This window comes from Topomyia yanbarensis, chromosome 1, assembly GCF_030247195.1.
Source record: "Topomyia yanbarensis strain Yona2022 chromosome 1, ASM3024719v1, whole genome shotgun sequence".
NCBI lineage: Eukaryota > Metazoa > Arthropoda > Insecta > Diptera > Culicidae > Topomyia > Topomyia yanbarensis.
This window is the reverse complement of record NC_080670.1, coordinates 99,563,480-99,578,112: the sequence shown is the minus strand read 5'-3', so window position 1 is coordinate 99,578,112 and position 14,633 is coordinate 99,563,480. Positions and strand designations below refer to the sequence as shown.

At 47.2% G+C, this 14,633-nt stretch overlaps 1 long non-coding RNA gene and 1 pseudogene across 2 annotated transcripts in view; both read left to right on the top strand.

Annotated features, from left to right (window-relative positions):
* The window catches only part of LOC131689560 (uncharacterized), a 42,357-nt gene extending 38,315 nt beyond the window's left edge, over positions 1–4,042 (top strand). For both annotated transcript variants that reach the window (XR_009305503.1, XR_009305480.1), the window contains 2 exons: positions 3,130–3,434; positions 3,500–4,042. This is a non-coding gene — a long non-coding RNA (uncharacterized LOC131689560). The remainder of the gene's footprint in view (positions 1–3,129; positions 3,435–3,499) is intronic.
* A 419-nt stretch (positions 4,043–4,461) lies between these two features.
* LOC131688892 (F-box/WD repeat-containing protein 7-like) lies at positions 4,462–14,114 on the top strand (annotated as a pseudogene).
* The last annotated feature ends 519 nt before the right edge of the window (positions 14,115–14,633 follow it).

Here is a 14,633-nt window from a genome sequence, read left to right as displayed (position 1 = left end):
TGACAGGTGACTGGGCCAAGTGCATTCACTCGTAGGATCTATCATTTCGAGGATCGCCTCGATTCCACGAAACCAGTGCACAAGTAAACTGACATAAGCTAGTCTCATCTGGTGAATGCATGCAACCTGGAAACCCCAGACACGACAGGACGAGACGGACAGACTGGACTCGACGAGGCCTAGTTCAGAGTTTTTGGGCATTCTGCAATGCACGGTTAGTGACCTAAAAAAGAAACATTCGGCATGTTATTTTTCCTTTTATTACTATATCTTAAGTTAGGTTCATACTCACACTCACTAACACAATCAATTGCATATTCTCTCATATACACTCACATCCAAAACGCCCAAACGCCCCTAACTTTCGCGATAACACAAACCTGGTCAAAACGCGAACTTACATTACAATTTCAATCATTCACACACACCTACGCTCGCAATTTCGCCAACATTAAAACACCCTCTTACTTAGGTGAACTTTTCAGCACCTATAACTTTACAACCGCGGTCGCAAGCATTAACCCACCACTCGCGCGATCATAGACCGGTTACGTTCGGAATTCTCTACTCTCGACTCATGCCTTCAGTTGGACCAATCAAAAATGATGCTCATATTCGCCAGACAACACGTTCCTCTACCATACACTAAAAATTAATTATCATATTCACGGTCCGCGCGCGATCGTTCAAGAATACACGTGAATATGCGAATGGCCACACGAATTTAAAATCGAATTTATGCACGCAAAGTTAGAGACACGCTAGCATTCAAATGCTCGAGCCTTTGGCGATCACACTATTACACAATTAGTAAACGCTCCCGCTAACCCAGACAGATATGCACTCCTGGACTCGAACGCTAAAAACCACACCTTCCACGCATACACCACCAAGGACTGAACATTAGATTCATACATACAAAGCAACAAGTAATAATTACAGGTATTCGTGTGGCAACCGGGGGAAGTACATCTCAAACGCAGAACTTATCATTTCAATGATGGCCTTGGATCTGCGTTGCCTGTGTTCAAGGCACCATAGCTTTGTCCGTCAGGTCAAGGATGTATGAAACCCGCTAGCCACCACCCTCGGCCCTAGCTGCCCATAAAGGGATAAAAAAAAAGAAAATGAGAACAATTTTTTTTCTACTTCTAAACTAAATTAATTGAAAAAAATGATTAATACTAATTGTTACTTACATAGTAAAACAACCAGTATTTAAAGTGGCATTGTCACGAGTTACATTTCCACTGACAGCACGAAACGCTAACGGCAACCGCACAAATGTACCCCACGGCAACTTTGACACCTGCTTCCACGAAGGCTATAAGCAATCTCGCTATACCAGCTTTTCCTACTGTTACTAGGAACTCTAAATTGAATTATGCTTAGAGTCCCAGGTCGGTATATGCTGAATTCTCGCCTTCACACGGCTCCAAATAAGGCCTGGGGTACATTTGTACCCCAGTGCAACGTTCTGAGGTTAAAATTGGATTCTATAATCCTGTTCTAGTCTCTGTTGTAGTTGTTGAGATGTGGGTCAGAATAATCCCCAACATCATTTTCTATAATAATTATGCTAAGTAACTAGACTGATGAGAGATCCAGCCCCAAACCGTACCCTGAATTAGCTCCAATCCGTACCTGGAATCACTTACCTACGTAACATGTATTAATAATATTTATAGTTTTTGTTTTAGTGGAAGTGTTTCAATTGACCTTTCAAAACTCAAGAACTCTTTTGATACTTTCCTTAGAGCATGTTCAGGAGAGTTTCAGTTTTAGATTTATAATTTTGACAGTTCTATAATATAAAACTGAAAATTTTAAAACTGGAACTTTCTGTCCCCAGCAGCAGTTTTAGCGGGTGTTCTATTCAGTTTAAAATTCATGTCTTGCCATGCCTTCACCGTTACTGCATTCAAATTTATTTTTCCCCAGTCTATCGGCTCTAAGCGTCTCTGCTGAAAATTTTGCATGTATTTAAAACACAGTTCTAAACGTGTTTTAAAATCAGCAACAAAAAGAACGGCGTCGTATAACAGTTTTAAATTTTGAAACAAAACTGTTCGAAATAATAAAACAAAACGCTCTGCTGGGGATGTGAATGTTTCAGTTCCAGTTCTACTTTGAAACTCCTATATAAAATAAAACGCTCCTGAACATGCCCTTATGAATACTCCAGCTGGCTATGATCGCCTCATATAATCGGATACCATCAAACTCGGCAATCCCTTCAAAACTGGTGAGACAACGAAGGAGCTGACGCGTGTACCATACTATCTAAAATCTTCTCTTTCAATAATCAAACTAGACTGCCTGCCGATTATAAGCCAAGACCTCACTGATTTTTTTCTGCATTAATTTAATGTGTGCTTTTATTACAGAAACTCATTAACTGCATCAATTATGCTATGCTAGCTGGATCAGCTTTGATAAAACCACCTCCATCATTTAACGACTTAGTGAACCATATATTGTTATCGATCGCTGAAGAAACGTAAAATGTAGCTGCCATTGTGCCCGATATGTTTTTAGTGAGGCCTGTGATTGGCTGTTCCCGATAGTAGAATCTGGAGGCGCGAGCTTATTCCGTACCAACCATTTTTAAATTACGATGCTGTCATAACTAAGAAATCAAATACAATTGTATAAGTTAAATTGAGCGACCCAAAAAAAGTCACAAGGATAGAATATGCTTCGTTAAAGCCGTTTCGAATATATTAGAATATAAAAACCGGAAACAACCTTCAAGTATAAAAATCGGACAGTGACTCCTTTATAAGAGTCGGATAAAAAACCTTCAGCATAAAAACCGAAAAAAAACATTCCGATTCTTACAAAGTAGTTTTTTAAGACGACTTTTAATCTTGAACATCACGATGTACGGATGCTCCTGCGTGTCATTTATTTACTTTTGACCGGATTTTATACTGATGGTTCAACTTTGCCGAGTTTTACGGGTGAGAACTTTTTAAGCGATTTTTGTGCTGAAGGATTTCTGTCCGATTTTTATATTTTAATATGTTTGAAACGGGTTTCACGAAGCATGTTCGTCCCTTGTAACTTTTATTTTCATTCGCTTATTAATGTATGATTTGACAACAGGAGCTCTCATTGATTACACAGGTTACACTGATGGTTTGCTGCAAGTTGTAGAAAATGCATCTAGTTGGTGGTTTCAAGTACCAATTATTTAAAATCAAAGATCAGGCATTGATTATGCAGCTACTGACTAGTGACGAAATTATCGACTTCTCGAAAGATCGTGCCATGTTAATACGTTCCCATGAGTCGATTACTTTGGACGCCTATCAAGAAACCGTATTCATCAGGACCGTAATATTTGACGACTCCGCGATAGTATGCACGTGCGCATGCATCACAAAAAGGATCGAAACGCATGCTTAAATCAACTCGATTATGCCATCTAGGTAAATCAATAAATTACACTACATTGCTTCCGTATTATAATTTTTAATTATTTATTTATTCATAGGTATTAATCAAATCGGTCGCAGACTATCGCTATTTGCTATCGACTTGCAAGCAGCGAGGACGAACGGCCTTCACGAGACGTTGCTCACATGGATGCTTCGGAAGATATTCTTACTCATGATCCCGGCTCCGGAAGCACGGCGACTACAGTAAATAACGCACATACACCAAGACTGTATCGGAAGCGCAAATTGACTGAAAACCGGGCGTTGTTCGGAAGCAGCACCGATCGTACTATAGGATCCGAAATCGTAGGCGGTATGGGGAATCACTGTGACAACACAAGCTCGGAGTCCCTCATCTTTAGTAAACGTAAACGGTTAGCTTTAGATAGTACCAGTTCGCCGAGAACTTTACTTAGTACATCTAATCTTACTACAACGCAAACATCCTCAACGATGGGAGAGCGAAAGACCCCTAAGATAATCCTCCTCCTGAGGTAAACGATTGGTTGCAAAAATTCAAGCGATGGACTCCCGTCGAACGGCTGGTTGCAGTAGATCTGCTGATTGAACATTGCGACCCGACCCAGGTGCGGCACATGATGAAGGTTATCGAACCCCAATTCCAGCGAGATTTTTCACTTCCATCGAAGCAGCTCACACTTCAAGTGCTGTCTTACCTGGAACCAAAAGATCTTCTCCGTGCGGCTCAAACTTGTCGCAATTGGTGTTTCCTAGCCGAAAAACGCAAGGAAGCTGTCAACATGATGAAAGCGATGGGAGGTAACCGCCTGAAACGGGGCCGTGTCGGCAATTTGCCTTCTATTTCGTCTCAATGGAAAGCGGCGTACATGCGACAACACATCATGGAGTTGAAGTGGCGCTCGAGACCTATTCTTACGGCTATGGTACTAAAAGGTCACGACGATCAGGTTATCACGTGCCTTCAGTTCTGCAGCAACCGAATTGTATCCGGTTCCGTCAACAATACACTGAATTATTTAAAATCGAAGATCAGGCATTGATTATGCAGCTAATGACGAGTGACGAAATTATCGACTTCTCGAAAGATCGTGCCATGTTAATACGTGCCCATGAGTCGATTGCTTTGGACGCCTATCAAGAAACCGTATTCATCAGGACCGTAATGTTTGACGACTCCGCGATAGCAGGCACGTGCGCATGCATCACAAAAAGGATCGATACGCATGCTAAAATCAACTCGATTATGCCATCTAGGTAAATCAATAAATTACACTACATTGATTCTGTATTCTAATTTTTAATTATTTATTTATTCATAGGTATTAATCAAATCGGTCGCAGACATCATCCAACAAATTTTCGATTGCGAAGGTGGTTGAATCGAGTGCCCCTCCAGCACCCTTTTCATCCAAATATGCCAAACATTGTCTGCCTCGATTACTCACCATTCATTACCAAACAAAAGGATTCTGTGAAAACAGAAATGCCAAATACTTGTCATTTGCTATCGACACCGGTCTAAAGTGGACACTGCGTTAAATACTTTCTAATACTGGAAACGAAATCCTTAACAGTGTCCAAGGTTTCCATTATTTGCTGATTGTGAGTTCCATGATATATATTTTTTGCATGAATTCAATTTATGCTTTTTACTTCAGATGCTCTCATCGTTGATACAAGGTACGCTAAGTAGTTTATCAAGACATTTTGTAAAGAAGAATATGTAGTCTGATTCCTAACAAAGAAGGAGTACTCAAGCGATTGAACAAAATCTAAGACCAGCTTAGATACGTTACGTATCGGTGTCGTCGACTGTAGAAGAAAACGTTCTAGGCACCATTTGCATTGCGCTCGGAATGGTACCAGCGACAACTCGCCCACCGGCAGTAATTTCTGTTCTCGACTACAGAATCTGGGGTACAAGTTTGTTCGAACATACTCAGCTCGATGTTTTGTTTTTAAATTGCGACGTACAGTGGCTTAGCTCAGCAAAGTTAGTCATCCGATAAATCATCGAGTCGATGGTACACACTAACAGTTAGATGTACAGAGTACTGAATCCGGTCGGTAAACAATCAAAAAGCTTGTAATGAAAATCACACCAGTACGATATTTGGGAAGTATCAATCAAAGCAACTGAAAAACCCAGATATTGAAATATACTTCCTTACAAAGAAGAAGTTCAAAACTTGCTCTGTCTGCGGACAGTCAAAGACGCAAACATACCACACCGCCACTATACCATGCTACGTTTCTACGGAAAATCATCCGGACGCTCAGCATTACGAAGCTGCTTATCATGTTCTACAAAAATCCGGTAGTTTTCAAAATATACCGAATCTCTTGATGCCACGATGGCGTTTCCGAGGTGAATTTCAGCATATTTTGAGCATGAACTAATAACAAAAACTAATGCGGAAATCGTCATTACTCTCCTGGACGACTTAGCTTACTAAATGTGCTTTCGACTGGATATTCCATGTGCCTGCCTACTATCGTTGTACTTCGTTCTACGACAACCACTAAGAAATCTGGGTCAATTCAACTTGTAGCTTTAGGTAAATAGCCAGTGTATAATGTATTAAAATTTAATCACGATGTCGTTTTTTTCAGGTGTTGAGGAGTCATCACATTTGGTAGTTAAGACGTTTTCTTGACATTTGTGAAAGACTTTCTTGGGTAAAATTGTTTAAACCTGATCTATACGATAGTCCACGCTGGATACTAATCCAGACACATTAACCTTCCCAGAAGCTGCCATCATCCGGCCATCATGCTACTGCAAAATTCCAATTGCAAACTCGTCCGAGTTGGACGAGTCCCATTGCTCCACGTATGATTTTCCTGTGGACTAGTTTGGATTTCGGTACGTACAAAATTGGACTTCGTTTATCACCGATATCATTTTATCGAAAATTAATGTGATTCTATTTATCAATTTCACAGAAGTACCTTATGTCCATGTCACTAGAACTGGCTGCTGCTGTAGAAAAGCACGACTGCGATGAACTGGGCCGATTGTGAGGAAGGATCGAATGCGGAAATTTGCAAATGCCGAGATTACAATGATGATGAAGGACCTGGTGGCACCGGCCTCAGCGGTCTTGCAAGCAGCGAGGACGAATGGCCTTCACGAGACGTTGCTCACATGGATGCTGCGGAAGATATTCTCGCTCATGATCCCGGCTCCGGAAGCACGGCGACAACAGTAAATAACGCACATACACCAAGACTGCATCGGAAGCGCAAATTGACTGAAAATCGGGCGTTGTTCGGAAGCAGCACCGATCGTACTATAGGATCTGAAATCGTAGACGGTATGGGGAATCACTGTGACAACACAAACTCGGAGTCCCTCATCTTTAGTAGACGTAAACGGTTAGCTTTAGATAGTACCAGTTCGCCGAGAACTTTACTCAGTCCATCTAATCTTACTACAACGCAAACATCCTCAACGATGGGAGAGCGAAAGACCCCTAAGATAATCCTCCTCCCGAGGTAAACGATTGGTTGCAAAAATTCAAGCGATGGACTCCCGTCGAACGGCTCGTTGCACTAGACCTGCTGATTGAACATTGCGACCCGACCCAGGTGCGGCACATGATGAAGGTTATCGAACCCCAATTCCAGCGAGATTTTTCACTTCTATCGAAGCAGCTCACACTTCAAGTGCTGTCTTACCTGGAACCAAAAGATCTCCGTGCGGCTCAAACTTGTCGCAATTGGTGTTTCCTAGCCGAAAAACGCAAGGAAGCTGTCAACACGATGAAAGCGATGGGAGGTAACCGCCTGAAACGGGGCCGTGCCGGCAATTTGCCTTCTATTTTGTCTCAATGGAAAGCGGCGTACATGCGACAACACATCATGGAGTTGGAGTGGCGCTCGAGATCTATTCGTACGGCTATGGTACTAAAAGTTCACGACGACCACGTTATCACGTGCCTTCAGTTCTGCGGCAACCGAATTGTATCCGGTTCCGACAACAATACACTCAAAGTCACAAATGGCCAGCAACATAATCATCTCCGGCAGTACTGACCGCACATTGAAGGTGTTTTTTTTTACAATGGAGAAGACCTTTATGTCCTAGCCCAGTACACGTGCTAACGGTAGGGTCCAATCTACCACACTGGGTGCACTGGGGGCGTGTCGGACTCGAATGGTGACCAGCCATTAATACCGACTAAACTCCATTGGGCTTCGCCATCATTCCTCCCAGGAACTACCTCTCGGTATTACTTCTGGGGGGATGGCTGTACTAAATGTACTCATTCACTCTCACTCACGCGTTCATACATCCTGTATGAGGCTTACTTGGGTGCTCTCTCAATCGCACTTTGATTCACTCTCAAACACTCCCACATGAGGCTGACTTTTGTGGTCACCTTTTACGTTCCATGCGAGGCTGACTTGTGTGCTCACCTTACTCATTCCTTGCTAGGCTTACTTTTGTGCTCGCCCTACCCATACCATGTGAGGCTGACTTGGGTGCTCACCCTATCACCTGATTCACTCTCAATCGTGCCACTCTATTGTACCTTTGTCACTCCCTCTGGCATCCCATGTGGGACATTTTTCTTAGGCCCCACTTCTGACATACCATGCGAGGCTGACTTTTGTGCTCACCTTTTTCATTCCTTGCTAGGCTGACTTTTGTGCTAGCCTCTACCAACCTGTGAGGCTGACTTTTATGCTCACCCTTAACATGCAGTGTGAGACTGACTTGGATGCTCACCCTTTCACTCCTCTGCCACGCCATGAGGCATCGATAGCTTAGTTCCAACATACTACGCTACGACCCTCCCGTCTTGGCATGAGGCAGTCCACTTATACGCCTATACACTCACTCTTCTGTCTTGCTTCGGGGTGGCTGGGTTTACCCCTTACGCGGTTGCCATTCGCTGCGCCAACCTGCCTCGGCATGAACAGACCATTCACTCTCTTATTTTGCGCTTGGCCTTTTTCGCTCCAGCTAACCAATCACTAGTTAGCCGTGCCCGCCGTCTGTTGCTCGGTTCGCCAGATTACCTGTAGCCTACTGGCAATCTGGATGGTAGCAGCCGAGACTGCGTTCCACTTCTCCACCGTTTGACACATCCGCTGAATAAGGGTATCCGGGGTTGTGTCCCAGCCACAGACGTCAAGCATTGCTCTTCTTTCGACGTCGAACCGATGACATACGAACAGTACGTGTTCGGCAGTTTCATCTACACCTGGGCAGTCCGGGCAGACTGGGACCTCCGCGTGCCCGAACCTGTGGAGGTACTGACGGAAACAGCCATGGCCTGACAGGAATTGTGTCAGGTGGAAGTGAACTTCCCCATGGGGTCTTCCCACCCAGCTCGATATGCTAGGTATCAGCCGGTGGGTCCACCTACCTTTCGAGGAGTTGTCCCACTCACGCTGCCATCTGGCGACCGAGGTCACCCTGGTGCGCTCGCGGGCTCCCCTATTTCCACGTAGCTCAAAGCACTCCTCATCTTCCCGAATGACCGGCCCGACTGGCATCATGCTCGCTATCACGCAGGATGCATCGTGTGATACCGTGCGGTAGGCAGATATCACTCTGAGGCACATCACGCGGTAGGTGCTCTCCAGTTTCTGTAGGTAACTGGTTACCCTCAGTGCTCTTGACCATGACGGGCCGCCGTACCTGAGGATAGATACGGCAACGCCTGCCAGTAACCTACGTCTACTGGCGCACACCTTTGAGCTGTTGGACATCATTCTCGATAGTGCCGCAACAGCAGTCGACGCTCTCTTGCACGTATAGTCGACATGGCTGCCGAAGGTCAGCTTGTCGTCTATAATGACTCCGAGAGACTTCAGACTTCGCTGTGAAGTGATCGCGACTTCTCCCACATGGATAACTGCATGTTGTGCCGACTTGCGGTTGTTGACGATAACTACCTCCGTCTTATGATGAGCGAGCTCCAGGCCTCTCGCGCTCATCCATTCCTCCACCGTGCTAATCGCGTGTTCTGCGGTTAGTTCTACCTCAGGAATTGACTCCCCGTAGACCTCCAAGGTTACGTCGTCGGCAAAGCCGACGATCTTGACCCCAGGAGGGAACTTCAGTCTCTGAACCCCGTCATACATGAGGTTCCATAGCACCGGGCCTAGGATCGAGCCCTGCGGGACTCCGGCGGTAATCGGAACCCTTTTCTGACCGGCATCGGTCTCATATATCAGTACGCGGTTTTGGAAGTAACTTTCCAGGATCCGGTACAGACCCACCGGTAGGCTAAGCCGGTGTAACGAGAGCGCGATGGCATCCCAGCTTGCGCTGTTGAATGCGTTCTTCACGTCAAGTGTCACTAACGCACAGTATCGAATACCTCGCCTTATTCGTTGGATCGCTATCTCGGCAGTATTTATCACTGAGTTGAGAGCGTCCACTGTGGACTTACCCTTCCGAAAGCCAAACTGGTTGCTTGACAGACCGTCCGTACCTTCCGCGTACGGGGTGAGCCTGTTGAGGATGATCCTCTCAAGCAGTTTGCCAGTCGTGTCTATCAGACAGATTGGTCTGTACGCCGATGGGTCGCCTGGCGGCTTCCCGGGCTTCGGCAACAGCACCAGTTTCTGCCTTTTCCATCTATCGGGGAAACGGCACTCGTCAAGGCATCTCTGCATAGCTAGCCTGAACATGTTCGGGTTCGCTATGATCGCTGCCTTGAGAGCGTTGTTTGGAACTCCATCCGGCCCTGGAGCTTTATTCATTGCTAGGGATTTAGCCACTGCGAGTAGTTCTTCATTCGTCACTGGAGCCACCATTTCGACCGTGCCCACACTGTCTCGTAGTGCAGGTGGCCAGGGGCTTGTGGCTCGAGACGGGAAGAGTACTTCGATAATCGTTGCCAACCGGTCCGGAGACCGTTCTGGGGGTGAGGAGCCCCCTTTGGTCTTGGCCATCACAATCCGGTAGGCGTCACCCCACGGATTCGCGTTGGCACTCTCACACAGGTTGTCGAAACACGCTCTCTTGCTGCTTTTAATAGCCTTGTTAAGGGCTAATTTCGCAGCTCGAAACACTTCACGGCGGTTCTCTCTTGCATCCTCGGTGCGAGCTCTTTGCATCCTACGTCTAGCTCTGAGTCAGGCTGACCGTAGAGCTGCAATCTCGGCACTCCACCAGTATACCGGGCATCTACCGTTTCTTGGCAGTGTTTTTCTCGGCATAGTGGCGTCGCACGCGCGTGATAGAACAGCTACCAGCGCATCCCCGCTTAGACTGTCGGTGTTGGCCTCCAGTCCTAGGGCCGCGGTGAAAGCTTCGCTGTCGAAGTGATTGGACTTCCACCCGCGTACCTGACAGGGATCTCCCGCCCTCGGATGCTGCACACCATAGTTGATCTTAAAGCGGATTGCTAAATGATCGCTATGGGTGTAGCCTTCGTCTACCCTCCATTCCATGCCTGGAGCCAGACTCGGGCTGGCAAAGGTCAAATCAATCCACGCCTCCACTCCGTTTCTACGGAATGTACTAGCGGAGCCATCATTAGCTAGCACAGTATCGAGTTTCGCAAGCGCTTCCATTAGCGCTTGACCCCTGCTATTTGTACAGCGGCTGCCCCACTCCACTGCCCAAGCGTTGAAGTCTCCCGCTATTACTACCGGTTTCCGGCCCACGAGGTCCGACGAGAGCCTGTCGATCATCTGGTAGAACTGTTCTATTGGCCACCTTGGTGGGGCGTAGCAGCTGCAATAGAACACACCATTGATCTTGGCAATCGCCACACCCTCGGCGGAGGGGTGTATTACCTCTTGAACCGGGAACCTTCCCGTTGTACAGATTGCCACCATTCCAGACCCGTCCGACACCCAATTGCCGTTGCCGGCAGGGATGCTGTACGGGTCTGATAAGAGGGCGACATTTGTCCTCGACTCCGAGACCGACTGCCACAGCAGCTGTTGGGCTGCTGCACAATGGTTAAGATTTAGCTGTGTGACTCTCACGGCTTCTTCTTATTTAACTCGCCGAAGGGACACGAAGGTCCGCCCATAGCATGTTTATGGGCTTGCTTCTTAGCGGTGCAGATAAGGCACTTATATGCCTTAGTGCACCCCCGCTCTTTATGCCCCTCCTCGCCGCAGCGACGACATAGCTTGCTCCTATCTATGCCTTTGCATTCGTATGCTTTATGGCCAGATTCTAGGCACCGATAGCACCTGTCCACTGAAGGCGGCTGGGGTATACTAATAGGGCATACCGACCAGCCGATCTTCAGCTTCCCTTTCTCGGTTACCTTTTTGGCATCCGCATTCAGTAGCCTGAGGTAGGCTACCTGGGTGCCAGAGGGTCCGTCCCTCAATCGCACAGAGGCCCGCTCGATTGTGACGCCGCAGTGCTCCTTGACGGCTGCGACGACGTCTTCTGCGGTCGCGAACTCGTCCAAGTGCTTGCACTGGAGAGTTGTTTCCGCACCTAGCGACCTGATTTGGGCGCCCTCACCAAGGACCTCTTGGGCCAAGGCCTTATATACTGCACTTGATTGTGCGCCTCGCTTCAGCACCAGGAGCATCTCTCCCGTGTTGGTGCGTCTTACGCTACGCACATCCTGCCCAAGGGCCGAGAGGCTTTCGGCCGCCTTCATCGATTTAAGGACATCGGCGTATTTGTCCTTGTCGGTTTTTAACCACAAGGCTTCGCCTCTGTCCTTGGCCTTCCTCGCAGGCCGCGGTACCTACGGTTTCGGTGCCGGCTTTTTCTTGGTGACCAGCGTCCAGGGGTTTGAGCCCCCCTGCCCCGGTCGTGCCGGGTTGCTGGTACCATCGCTCTCCACAGCGAGGTCACTCTCGCCCTCGCTTACCTCACCCAGGCGGCGTTTGACCTTGACGGTTGCACGCCGAGTGGTGTCGGTTTTGGCACCCTCGCCTGGCGACTTCCTAGGGCGCTTCGCATTCGATGCCGTCTTGCGATTGCCCTTTCCTTTTCCCTTCGAGGGGAACTCGGTCGCCGCTCCGATCGACGTGGCTGCTCCGTAGAAGGTAAAGGCCACTGTCTGTGAACCTCTATCGACCTTCTCTCTTTCCTCCCTATTGGAGGCCACTGTCTGGGTTTCTCTGTCGGGCCTCTCCCGACATTCCACCCTCTCAACATATGCCTGCTGTTCCTGTCTTGCGACACGAACAGCTTTCCGGTGCTCCAGGAGGCTCAGCTTCAACTCCTTGGCTATATTCTGCTTTCCGCTAGCGAAGTCGATTATAGAATCGAGTTGCTTCGCTACTTTGCGCATCGCAGATATTGGCCCCTCCGATGCATTGGTAGGGTTATTGCCTACCGCCGCTGGGGGGTCACTGGTGCTTTCGGATGCAGCACTCATCGCTCCACTACTCTCCCCACGGGGGGAGACCTCGCCAAACCACCTCTTGCGAAGGGGTTTGGCACCTCCGTCTGTTTGTTTTTATTTTTGTTTATCTCCATGTATAGTCCCACGAGTAGCGCGAGAAATATATGTCCGCCACGCCAGAGCTCCGCATTAGCGTGGTAAGGGACGCTTACTGTGGGGGTTGCCCAGGTACCCCACAGGCTCCGTTAACGATCGAGCATCTTTTTCACCCCCTCGATCACTCATCCCTCGGCACGGGTCGCTTCACGCCTTGGAATTGGGGTTATGCCCTATCTTGCTTTACGTGGTGATCTCGGCCCGGATCACCACAAACATCCTCCTTTACCAGGGCTTTGGACCTGTAGCTCTGGTTCTCAATAGTTCCATGTACGTATGTTATTACAGACGTGCTACTATTGAGATCCGTCATTCGCTAGCGGAGTTAAACATTGAAGGTGTGGAACGATGAAACTGGCCAACTGTTACATACGCTGTATGGCCACACTTTGACTGTTCGTTGTACGCATTTACACAGAATAAAGTCGTCAGTGGTTCCCGCGATGCAACTCTACGAGTCTGGGACGTTACCGAGGGCACTTGCCTACATGTGCTGGTTGGTCATTTGGCTGCTGTTTGCTGTGTTCAGTGCGATGGTAGGCTAGTAGTTTCGGGAGCTTACAACTACATAGTTAGGGTGTGGAATCCTGAACGACAAGAGTGTCTCCATACGCTTCAAGGCCACACTAAACGGGTGTACTCGCTAGTTTGATGGTGTTCACGTCGTATATGGCTCGCTGGACACGTCGATTGCTCTGATGGGTCACCAGGGTTTAACATCCGGTATGCAGCTCCGGCAAAATATTCTGGTATCGAGGAATGCTGACTCGACCGTCACGGTTTGTGACATCATCACTGGTCAGTGCTTGCAAACGCTATCTAGCCCCAACAAGCATCAATCGGGTGTCACCTGTTTGCAGTTCAATTCCCGCTTCGTAATCACCAGCTCCGACGACGGTACCGTCAAGCTGTGGGACGTAAAAATTGGAGAGTTCATCGTAACCTGGTTGCACTAGAATCGGGCGGTTCTGGTGGTGTGTGGTGAATCAGAGCCAACGACACCAAACTAATTTGTGCCGTAGGGTCACGCAACGGTACGGAATAACCAAACTAATGGTTCTCGACTTTGATGTAGAAGGTGTCTGCTTGAAATGCTCATAACTTTGAACAAGTATACTCTTAATACCTTCCTTAGTACTTTTCTGAGGAATAAACAACTGGTGCCATTGCACGTACACTAACCCTACATGCATACTTCAAAAATTTATAAATATTGTAAGGACTAGTATTTTAAAAAAAAATTGACGTTAATAAAAATTCTGAAGCAAAAAATAATGCTGTTATTGTTTTTATTTGAAAAGAAGAAAACTCAAACGAATAAAACAAGAAGAAGAAGACCAAAATAAAGAGGCCCGACGATCGCTCGATTTTCTATAGTTCGACATCGGGCTTACGTCGGTCCGATTACGTCGATGCGTTTGGCATATTCGAAGGTTGACGCGGTTTATGCAAATGGTGCAAAATTGCAGGATATAAACCCGATATCCTGCTCTGATCGGCCCGTTATCGGGCTTAGTCGGCCCGATCATCGGCCTGATAATCGGGCCGATTGAGCTCTACAAAATTTACTGGGTAGTCTTGTTACAATTTTCGTTCAGCTTTTTGCCTTTCTCAATAGAAAGGTATTGCAATTGCTCTGAAAACCGACTTTTTAATGGAGTCCCGGAGGGCCGAGTGACATATACCATTCGATTCAGTTCGTCGAGTTCGGCAAATGTCTGTGTGTGTATGTATGTGTGTATGTATGTATGTGTGTGTA